Source organism: Bufo bufo, chromosome 3, assembly GCF_905171765.1.
Source record: "Bufo bufo chromosome 3, aBufBuf1.1, whole genome shotgun sequence".
Taxonomy (NCBI): Eukaryota; Metazoa; Chordata; class Amphibia; order Anura; family Bufonidae; genus Bufo; species Bufo bufo.
Genome location: NC_053391.1, coordinates 174,862,744 through 174,874,816, shown reverse-complemented (window position 1 = coordinate 174,874,816; position 12,073 = coordinate 174,862,744). Strand labels below are relative to the sequence as shown.

Below are 12,073 nucleotides of genomic sequence, written 5' to 3'. Positions count from 1 at the left end.
ACCTACACGGACTATCTCCCACTAACTATCTGTATTATATATATATAAGCTAACTAACTATCTACCTAATGTAGTGTGGAAAGCACAAAGCACAGCAATGACACTGCTGTCTCTCTCAGAACTTTATAAAACTACAGAAAATGGCTGCTGGGGAGGTTCTTATATAGTAAGGGGTAGGCAGCTTTCCTATTGGTTGCTAGGGATGTTGCTAAGCTCAGACAAAGATATTGCAGCCTTCTCATTGGCCTACAAGTAAGAAAGGAGGTTACTGATGAAAAAAAATCGAGACTATTCGAAATTACGAATATATAGCACTATATTCTAAATATTCGCAGTGCCGATATTCGCGATTCGAATATTCGCGCCCAACACTAGTTATAAGAGCATTAGCAAAAAGTGGAGTGCACTGGTTACCTGTGCCCAACAAATGGCAGCAGCGGGGGATCAACAAGGTGACTATGAGATTTTTTATTACTTTTTAACTATTTGCAGACCAGCATTTTGATTGTGCTGGAACGCCCCTTTAACAGGCATCGAGCAATAACTGGCGGAGGAGTTGCATAACCAATGAGATTCCAGCATTTTTCAGAGATACTAAATAGAAGCAGGAAGGCGATTGGTTGCTTTTGGAAACTCCTCATCCTTTCCCTTGCACTAGTTTTGAGAAATCTCACTCATTGCTTTGCAAAGTACTGAGGGCTGCATGTGGCTATACGTTAGATGGCAGGCTTATCATTTGAAGGGTCCTCTCTAACACACACACACACAAACACCTTCTCGGTATCGCCGATCTCTGCTCCTAGAAATGAAACACAAGCCTGAGACGCATTCTTTCATCTGAACACGGAGCTGCCATATCTCTGACATTAATCCCAGATTAGAGGAAGGCTATTCCCATGTCCCGGCATTAGGATCTGCCCGCTTGCTTGCTGCATTCTAATGACATCAATTATGTATACGGCTAGGCATTCAGTCACAAAGAGCTTTTATCCTCACACTTGGACAATGGGCCTTCAGCTTCCCAGTCCCATATGGCAGCAGTTGTGCGGAGATGTCAGCTGCTTGCAGAAAGGCAGTGCTGTTAATATGAGATACGTCAGCTCTCCCCCCGCTAATGATAATATATATATCTATATATATATGATGCAGACACTTACCTGCAAAGCCTGCAGTGCAACATCACTCAGCCAAGGCCAATAGAAGAGCCCAGCATCCTTCCTGTAGGCACCGAAGATGCAGAGGCAATGATGTCAGGCAGAGGAAGAAGAAATCATGTGACTTAAATCTCCTTTTTCAGAGTGGAACCTGCCTCCATCCGTCAAGAGCTGATTTAAAGGGACAATGTCCTTTTCTCCGGGGAATAGCAGTATTCGCACTTGTTCACATGCTCGCGTGATTGTTAGCAAAGATTTACTTGATGTAAAATACCAGTCGGGCTTTGCTTATAAAAAGCAGATTAGCAGCTTAATGTCTTAATTCAGTAACAGAACCAGAAAATTGGTTGGCGTCCTCACTTTGCTTCTAAGATACAGAATTCCTTCTGTATGTTCCCATGATAAATATATTCATTCTCAATATAATTGAAAACAAAAGAAGTCAGGCGTCACTGAAGTTATTACAGCCTTGTCATTTTTATATTATACTTTTTTTGTTGGATTTTATATTTATATTTTTTCTTAGGCCCCTTTCACACGAGCGAGTTTTCCCGCGCGGGCGCAATGCGTGATGCGAATGCATTGAGCCCGCACTGAATCCGGACCCATTCATTTCAATGGGTCTGTGTACGTGAGCGTTGCTTTTAACGCATCACTTGTGCGTTGCGTGAAAATCGCAGCATGATCTATAGTCTGCGTTTTTCACAGAAGTGAATGGGGCTGCGTGAAAAACGCATCATATCCGCAAGCAAGTGCGGATGCGATGCGTTTTTCACTGATGGTTGCTAGGAGATGTTGTTTGTAAACCTGCAGTTTCACCCACACGAAAAAATTGAACCACTGAACGCAATCGCAGACAAAACTGAACTTGCTTGCAAAATGGTGTGAGTTTTCCTGAATGCACCCTGAACGCATCCGGACCTAATCCATATTGTTTGTGTGCAAATGGCCTTACACCCAGACATAACAAGCTTTCATATTGCCTGAGTTTTTGGTCACTATGTTGGTTTTGGACATCACGCATCTTAAAGGGTTTTTCTGGGGCTAAGATATTGATGACCTAAGTACAGGATAGGTTATCAATATCAGATCGGTGGAATGACCATGTAGTGGCCATTCTAGGGTACTACAGCTCAGCCGCCATTCAAGTTCTGCCCAGCTGCCATAGGATAGGTCACCAGTATCATATTGGTGGTGATCTGATGCCCAGTACCCCCACCAATCAGCTGTTAGCAGCTGCTGGAACATAACATCTCTCTACACTGTCTAGTGGCCATTCTCAGGTACTGCAACTCAGCTCACATTCATTTGAATAGCTGCTGAGCTGCAGTACCCTAGAATGGCCAGTACATTACATATTCAGAAACATTAACCCTCTCTAGCCCAGGCCCGTTTTTACCTTCATGGTCATGTAGATTTTTTTTTAAATCTGACATGTTTAACTTTATGTGCAAATAACTTTAAAACGCTTTTACTTATCACGGGCATAGTTACATTGTCTCTTCACACATTGTACTTTATGACAGTGGTAAAATTAATTATTCAATTTAATATTTTTTGTAATAGATAGTAATTACCGGGTCCATACTATTATAGAGCAGGTCATGAAGAATATAAAAGGGCCAACAATGATGGGACAACACAAACTACAGTAATATAAAACAACAGCACTGCACAATAACTCTACTATCTACAAAAACTAATATTAAATAACCAAAAACGTAACATTATACTCTACTAAACTGTCACTAAATAACATAATATATAATTATAGTAAATATCATATACATAACAATTTAGATGTAAATAGTCAGCGCTAAACCAAATACTCCACAAAATGCAATAATTGACTCGAATTACTAATTGTAAAAAAAAAAAATATGTAAATTAAAAAAATGAAGGAGGATCACCTGAAAGCGGTGAGGGCAATACGGCACCAGATGCTAAAAGCCACGTCAATGATGAAGGAGCCACGGCGAAGAAGCATCAATTTGAAAGCATGCATAAGAAGGACCTGGAAGAGTTAATGCAGGCATCCTCAAACTGCGGCCCTCCAGCTGTTGCAAAACTACAACTCCCAGCATGCCAGAACAGCCTACAGGTATCAGCCAACAGCAGGACATTGTGGGAGTTGTAGTTTTACAACAGCTGGAGGGCCGCAGTTTGAGGATGCCTGAGTTAATGGATCTGAAAGGAAGACCTTCAAAAATTGCCATAGAGAAAATTTATTTATATTATTTTTAGAACAAATAGTTTTTTTCAGTTATAACGTTTCCTTTAGTATTCTAATAATCTTATGTTTTGGTGTGATTTTAACAGAGAATTTAGCAGTAAAGACCCTTTAGTCCAGAGGCAAACTCAGCAGGGCCCGGACAGACAGCAGTAGTAGGTATATGTTAACAGTGTAGTATAAGGCCTACACATAAATAAGCTTAACTCCTTAAGGACACAGCCTTATTTCACCTTAAGGACCAGGCCATTTTTTGCAAATCTGACCGGTGTCACTTTAAGTGATAACTTTAAAACGCTTTGACTTATCCAGGTCATTCTGAGATTGTTTTTTCGTCACATATTCATGACACTGGTAAAATGGAGTCCAAAAAATTCATTTTTATTTATAAAAAAATACCAAATTTGCCAAAAATTTGGAAAAATTTGCAAATTTCCAAGTTTCAATTTCTCTACTTCTATAATACATATTAATACCTACAAAAATAGTTATTACTTTACACTTCCCATATGTCTACTTCATGTTAGGATCATTTTGGGAATTACATTTTATTTTTGGGGGACGTTACAAGGCTTAGAAGTTTAGAAGTAAATCTTCAAATTTCTCAGAAATTTTCAAAAACCAACTTTTTAAGGACCAGTTCAGGTCTGAAGTCACTTTGTGAGGCTTATATAATAGAAACCACCCAAAAATGACCCCATTCTAGAAACTACACCCCTCAAGGTATTCAAAACTGATTTTTACAAACGTCGTTAACCCTTTAGGTGTTCCACAAGAATTAATAGAAAATAGAGATATAAAATCAAAATTTTACTTTTTGGGCAGATTTTCCATTTTAATATTTTTTTTCCCAGTTACAAAGCAAGGGTTAACAGCCAAACAAAACTCAATATTTATGGCCCTGATTCTGTAGTTTACAGAAACACCCCATATGTGGTCGTAAACTGCTGTACGGGCACACGGCAGGGCGCAGAAGGAAAGGAATGCCATATGGTTTTTGGAAGGCACATTTTGCTGGACTGGTTTTTTGACACCATGTCCCATTTGAAGCCCCCCTGATGCCCCCCTAGAGTAGAAACTCCAAAAAAGTGACCCCATTTTAGAAACTACGAAATAGGGTGGAAGTTTTGTTAGTACTAGTTTAGGGTACATATGATTTTTGTTTGCTCTATATTACACTTTTTGTGAGGTAAGGTAAGAAGAAATCGCTGTTTTGGCACTGTTTTTTTTGTTATTTACAACATTGGTGAGATCATGTGTTATTTTTATAGAGCAGGTTGTCACGGACACGGCGATACCTAATATGTATACAATTTTTTTATTTATGTAAGTTTTACACAAGGATTTTATTTTTGAAACCAAAAAAATCATGTTTTAGTTTCTCCATAGTCTGAGAGCCATAATTTTATGACAAGACACGGAGGCTCCTATTGCATCAACTCTCTTTACTGTTACCATAGCAGCAAAGAATGAACAGTCAATCACAGAAGAAAAACCATAGTAACCAACTCCTCCCCATCATCCCAGTATATAATGGCTCAGCCCCTGGGATCATCCTCATTCTTTGCTGCTGCCATGGCAGATGAGTATCCATACGCTATTTAATGTTCATTGTTTGCGATTTTCTTTATTTGCCTCTCAGGGTTAATTTCCTGTGTCACTGATTCTTATCCCGTTTTCCCTGCTGGATTAATCTATATATATATTATCTCTTTGGCGCATTATTGTCCCATATTTTCCTGCCGTTTTCTCTGTGAGTAGCTCTATACCCGAATCCAGCGCTTTGTCTACTTACCGGATTCTCCGGTCTTTCCCCTGTCTCTAATAGTTCCTGCGCCCCGTTCTCTTGCTCGGCTGAGTTCTCGCGATAGCGAGACTTTAGCCTCCATATTGTTACTTCTTCTTCTCCCTCCCACGATCTCGCGGGATTTCGGAGTCCTTTCTTGCCGCCGTTCGCCGAGATCTCGCGAGATCTCGGCGCCTTCTCCTCAGGTTTTCACGGCGCACATTCCTGTGTCTCCTGCCGCCGGTACACTCGGTGAGTTCCCTTCTTACGCCTACTTAGCGTTTAAGTACATTATTCAGGCCCTCATTAGTTCCCCCTTTCTTTTCTTTTCTTCTAGGTCTGTTGCTGTCTGGTGATCTGGAATGAATTACTCCTATCACCTTTTTCTTCCATCATGTCTAGACATAGTGCCGCTTCCACCCCTAGACAGGGTGTCCCTGCTGTCTCCCCCCCTCCTGCTGTAAACAACAGCAATGAGATTTCCTCGCAGGATAGACAGGATGCTGTACTGCAGCAATCAATCTCTAATGCGATTATGGCAGCCATGGGCTCTATGTCCTCTGCTCTGTCGCAGTTTATCTCCCAGGCCCTATGTTCTCAGTCCACCTTTAATGCTCAGAGCGCAGGGGTGCATATTAACATACCCTCAGACTCCAGAACCTCTATGACGGGTGGTGAGCCATCACATGATCACGCGGTTGTCCCGCGTAAGAGAGCCTGCCCGCGACAGGCAGAACGTAATCACGCTTGGAAGACGGCCAGGACTTTGCCTGAGCCAATGACAGATTCAGACAAGGAATCTATAGAGGAGGCACAGAATGAGTCAAACTATGACTCGATTGAGGAACCTAAGGATGTGGCTGTTGATCCCCTGGATCTGTTGCCTAACCCAGTCTCTGCAACGGCTACGGCTGCTATGCAACAGGGTCCTTCTATGCCAGACGATCTTTTAGTTGACCCCCTGGGCGACCCCCTGTTTAATCCTGACGAGCTACATCATCCCCGCTCAGCGGAATGGCTCCCGGCTACGCATGTAGCGCAATATTTAGAATCTAAGATTCGCACCCCCTTAAGCAAAGAATCGCGCAATAAGCTGCGAGCAGAGTGCCCTCGCTCGCTTATTCCCCACAAAGTATTTGAAACACCGACAGTGGATCCAAAGATGGTCCAGTTTCTGTCAAAAACGGGGTTCAACCCCAAGAAGGGGTTAGATTCGGCCCTGAGAGCCATCCAAGACAAACTACTGGATATTACGGGCCCTCTTGCCAGAATATTTGACATGGCGGAGTCCGCCAAAGCAGAGGGTAGATCTGTGGATCCCATCGAATTAGGGGGATGGATCCAGAGGGCCATTTGTATTACGGGAAACGTAAACACCTCTTTGGCCATAGAAAGGCGTAAAGCCATTTTGATAAAAGTGGAGCCAAAACTCTCCAACCTAGCTATATCTGAAGAGGGCAGGGATGCCTAGGGTCTTTTATTCGGAGATTCCTTTATTAAGGAATTGGGCAGATACATCGGGGCCTTCACGGCTCTGGACAAAGCTCAGACCTCAATGAGGAAGGTTTTTAACAACCGTTTTTCCAACAGGGCTGGCAGCTCTAGGGGCCGTCTGTCCGGCCGATCCAATTTCCATCCCCGCGGCACGGGGAGAGGCTCCTTTAATTACAGGTCATTGCTTCAAGACCCCAGGCACCAACCTTCCTTCTTCCCCTCGTGGGGTACCCCAGGACATTCCAGAGGTTTCCGTGGCGCTCCCTCCTTTCGACGACCAGTCGGTAAGTCCCAATCCTGCTCTCATGTTGCCTTCTTCAACAGATTGTGTCGGGGGAAGACTCCGTCTCTTTTTCCATGCTTGGTCCGCGATCACCTCAGACCGGTGGGTACTGAACACTGTCAGAGGTTTCACAATAGACTTAGTAGCCTCCCCGGACCTCTTACCCACCCCCCATCCTATCCACCTAACCGGTTCCCTCCACCTACACCTACACAAGGAACTCATGGAGTTATTCCACAAACAAGCAATAGAGCGCACCACACTTCACAACCCTGGTGTGATCAGCAATATGTTTCTGGTACAGAAAAAGGGAGGTCAGATGCGCCCAGTCATCAATTTAAAACCCCTCAACGCATTGGTCCAATACCGTCACTTCAAGATGGAGGGCATCCATCTTCTAAGAGACATGCTCATTGCGGGCGATTGGATGGTCAAACTAGACCTAAAGGATGCGTATCTCACGGTCCCGATAGCCCCCGCCTCCAGGGATCTACTTCGTTTTCTTTGGGGAGATCAGATCTGGCGTTTCACCTGCCTACCTTTTGGCCTCTCATCCGCCCCTTGGTGTTTCACCAAGGTAATGAAGCCAGTAGTGACTTGGCTCCGCAGCAGAGGGGTACGCATGATAATTTATCTAGACGATATTCTTATCATGGCGCAAAGTCCGTCCCTCCTCCACAGACACCTCTCCATGTCTGTCAATCTTCTTACCGGGTTAGGTTTTATCATAAACCGAGAGAAATCTTGTCTCACTCCATCTACTTCGATGGAATTCCTAGGGTTCAGAATAGACTCCTCTTCCCTGACCCTTCATCTTCCCCTAGCCAAAGTCCGATCTATTCGCAAAGAGCTGCGCCATGCGCTGCTGCGACCACAGTTATCTCTGCGACACTTGGCACGTCTGATAGGACTTCTGGCATCATCTATCCAGGCCATTTTTCCGGCTCCCTTACACTACCGGGCCCTCCAGCGGCTCAAGATTGGCCATCTCCAAGTCGGAGCCACTTATTCAGACATGGTCGTTCTAGACAGGGAGACGAGGGACGAACTACGGTGGTGGATCCAGAACCTGTCAGTCTGGAACGGCAAAGCCCTATTCGGTCCACTACCGGATCTTGTCATAGAGTCGGATGCCAGCTTACACGGCTGGGGAGCACACTGCAATGGGGTATCCACAGGAGGCCCCTGGTCTCCAGAGGAAACTCGTCTCCATATCAATGGTCTAGAGTTGCTGGCAGGATCCTTGGCGATTCGCAGTTTCGCCAACAGCACGGTCACGACCTGTATCAGGCTGCGGATGGACAACATTTCCGCGGTCCGATACGTCAACGGTATGGGCGGAACGCGCTCTTCAGTTCTGACCTACCTGGCGCAGGACTTTTGGGAGTTCTGTCTCGCCAGGGGTATTGGGGTAGTCGCGGAACACCTTCCCGGCCTCCACAATGTGTTGGCGGACTGGAATTCGCGTTACCTCTCGGATTCCAGCGATTGGAAGTTAGACGAGAGGGTATTCCTAGCTTTGTCATCTCGATGGGGTTCCCCCTCTGTAGATTTGTTTGCGAGCCGTTTGAACACCCAACTACCCAGATTTTTCAGCTGGCGACCAGACCCTTTGGCGGAAGCTGTGGACGCGTTCCTGCAACAGTGGGGAGGAGAGTTAATGTACGCCTTTCCCCCATTTGCCATAATCCCTCGGGTTCTCCTACAGGTTCAACTTCAGGCAGCGGAGCTCATCTTGGTCCTTCCCCTATGGAGGTCGCAGTCTTGGTTCCCTCTGGTCCTAGATCTGTTAGTGGATTTTCCAATTCTCCTTCCGGACCAGCTCTCCCTCCTGCAGGGTCCGACGGGGGAGCCCCATCCCCTTCTACAGGCGGGACTTCTTCGCCTTCTCGCTTGCAGGATCTCGGGTGTCCCAGCTCATTGTCTGGCGTTTCGGACACAACTTTTTTCCTACTGGAAAACGCATGGGCCCCCGGAACCAGACGGGCTTACCGAACCGCCTGGGACGCTTGGGCTCATTGGTGCGAAGAGCGCTTTCTGGATCCCTTTCGTGCCCCTGTAAATTCTGTTTTGTCCTTCTTGTCTTCCCTTTATGAGTCGGGTAAAGCCTATTGCACTATCAACCTTTATAGGTCTGCGATTTCTTCTAGACACAAGGGTTTTGAGGGATGTCCTGCAGGCCAACATCCTCTGGTGTGTCGCTTGCTTAAAGGCTCTCGTCTGTCCCGACCCCCCAGACCTCGCTTCTCCGCGACTTGGGATGTGGGGTTGGTGTTAAATTTCTTATCCTCCTGGTCTCCTAATACTCAACTGTCCCTACGCAAATTGTCTGCGAAATTGGTAACGTTATTATGCCTCATTTCTTGCAAGAGGGTCTCGGACGTTCGGGCCCTTGACTGGAACGCGCGTTTGTTCACTCTGGAGGGTGTCCAATTTAACATCTCCAGACGTACTAAGACAGGTATCCGCTCGGTGTCCTATCCTTCCTTTCGGCAATCACCGCAACTTTGTCCAGTTGCTTGCTTACAGGAGTATGAATCCCGTACTGGCTCTGCCTTCTCCGGAATTTCCTCATTTATTCTTATCTTTTCGGAGACCTTATGCTCCCGTCTCCAGTGTGACTTTGTTGCGCTGGGTTAAGGAGATTTTAAGTCAGGCAGGTATTGATACCAATATTTTTACGGCCCATTCGGTTCGCAGTGCTTCCGCTACTTCCATGTCGGTTTCTGGGGCCCGCTTGGAAGATGTTATGTGTTTAGCGGATTGGTCTAGAGTATCTACGTTTCGAGAATTTTATTTTCGTCCCGTGACACATGCGTTTACTTCCGTAGTGTCTCAGCTTTAAACTTGCAATAGGAGCCTCCGTGTCTTGTCATAAAATTACATGATTTTCCTATTCCATGACGTAAAGTCATGATTTTATTAAAGACACAGAGGCGAGTATTGCCCACCCTTCCCACCCTCGATTAGTTTATTTACAACGTGTAGATTGTGATTTTTGTTACTCCTCGCTCATGTTTTATCTCAGTCATTTACATGATTTAGAGTTTAGATATGCTTTGTGCATTCCGTTACCTTTGTGATTCTATCTCTGGTTTGTCTCCATTCCTCAGGTTGAAACGTCGATTTGTTTACAGATTCGGTTCCAGATACAAGACCTGTTTTGTCACTCCGTCAAAGGGCGTTTTCCCTTCTGTTGAAGACGTTGTGTTTTCTACGTTGTCAAGAGTGTTGGTTCCGGTCCAGGATGGCCAGTTCGGAAGATTTGCAGTTCGAAGCAGCTGTACAAAGAAAGAGGATGATCCCAGGGGCTGAGCCATTATATACTGGGATGATGGGGAGGAGTTGGTTACTATGGTTTTTCTTCTGTGATTGACTGTTCATTCTTTGCTGCTATGGTAACAATAAAGAGAGTTGATGCAATACTCGCCTCCGTGTCTTTAATAAAATCATGACTTTACGTCATGGAATAGGAAAATCATGTCATTTTTTCAGTTTTTGAGCGATTATCTTAGGTAGGGTCTAATCTTTTGCTGGATGAGATGACGGTTTGATTGGCACTATTTTGGGGTGCATATGACTTTTTGAATCAGCAAGCACATCCAAACACATGTGTGTATCTAATCCTATCATGTACGATACAGCCTGCTGTGCCTGATACATAGCCTATTGTATGGGATACTGCCTGCTGAGCTGTGTATCTAATCCCATCTTGAACTATACTGTCTACTGAGCTGTGTATCTAATCCCATCTCGTACTATACTGTCTGGTGTGGTGCGTACCTAAGCTTATCATGTGCAATACAGTCTACTGTTCCTGTATCAAAGATTCTCATGTGTGATACTGCCTGCTGAGCTGTGTACCTAAAGCCACAATCACATGACCTTATCTATTTTGCGGTCTGCAAGTCGTGGATCTGCTAAATAAGGATAATGTCTGTGTGCAGAACATGTCCTATTTCAGTCCTCACAATGCAAATCTCGAACCCATAGAAGTCAATGGGTCTACCAAAAAATGCAGATTTCACACAGTGTCCTTAATTAGAGGATCCGTAACTTGCAGACTGCAAAACAGATACAGTAGTGTGCAGACGGGCTCAGATTATTTTGTACAAAACGATTTGCCAAGTATCTCTCACTTATAGTGTAGCACTTGTAATTTTTATGCAATTTTGTACTTTATATTGCAGTGAATTGTCGCATTGCATGTTTTCGTCTTTTCATGTTGTTCCTTGCCTTAGGAATGTGCTCCTGCGGTTTGGTGTGCTGACTGACCCCCTTTTTTGGTTTTTCTTTGCAGTCTGTACTGGAGGTGTGGCTGCCTCCCCAGTCATGCACTCCTGACCACCCTGTCTGCCTTACAGGCCGATTTTAATTAGTGTCAGTACATAGTCAGGCCTGCTCCACTTCACTAACTGAAGCCATTGCACCAGGAGTGAGATATTTTGTGGACTCTCACTGCAACCCTTGGTATCTATTGGCGGCGGTGATCCCGTGGAGTGGGCCTGCTGTGTAACCTACACTCCCTGAAGTGTATGGTAGCCGTCATGGCGCCTAACAGGTAGAATTTAGCGTAGGAACCCGTCTAATAGAGATTGCCTTGACGTTCGGCAGATGGGCTCAGAATATTTTGTACAAAACTATTTGCCAAGTATCTCTCACTTATAGTGTAGCACTTGTAATTTTTATGCAATTTTGTACTTTATATTGCAGTGAATTGTCGCATTGCATGTTTTCGTCTTTTCAAGTAGTGTGCATGAGGCCTAATCTTATCTTTTTTTGCTCCTGCCTGCTGCAGTGTTTAGCTTGGCATTTCATGTGTGATACAGCGTGTGATATGGCCATGATCAGCCCGGGAAACATGTCCGTGTGCTGGACGCATCTCCCAGGCCACCGAACTCTCCTGACCTAAACTGACTGTATGACATTAATGTATGATACAACCAGTCTCTATCTGATCGTGATGTATGTACATATGATGAGGTGAGTGCACGACAATGGCCCTGTGTTCAGATAAAGAATGGTTGTATAATAAATTACTATCATACAGTCAGTGCAGGTCAGAGAAGCCGCGGTCAGCCTGGAATAAGTCACCTACACCAGGACTGATTCCTGGGCCGATCACG

At 44.8% G+C, this 12,073-nt stretch overlaps 1 protein-coding gene across 1 annotated transcript in view; it reads right to left on the bottom strand.

The window, feature by feature from the left end:
* CLCN4 (chloride voltage-gated channel 4) overlaps positions 1-1,212 on the bottom strand; it is an 80,523-nt gene extending 79,311 nt beyond the window's left edge. The window contains exon 1 of the mRNA XM_040423766.1: positions 1,158-1,212. The gene's annotated coding sequence lies outside the window, so the exon portion shown is untranslated. The remainder of the gene's footprint in view (positions 1-1,157) is intronic.
* Between the last annotated feature and the right edge of the window lie 10,861 nt (positions 1,213-12,073).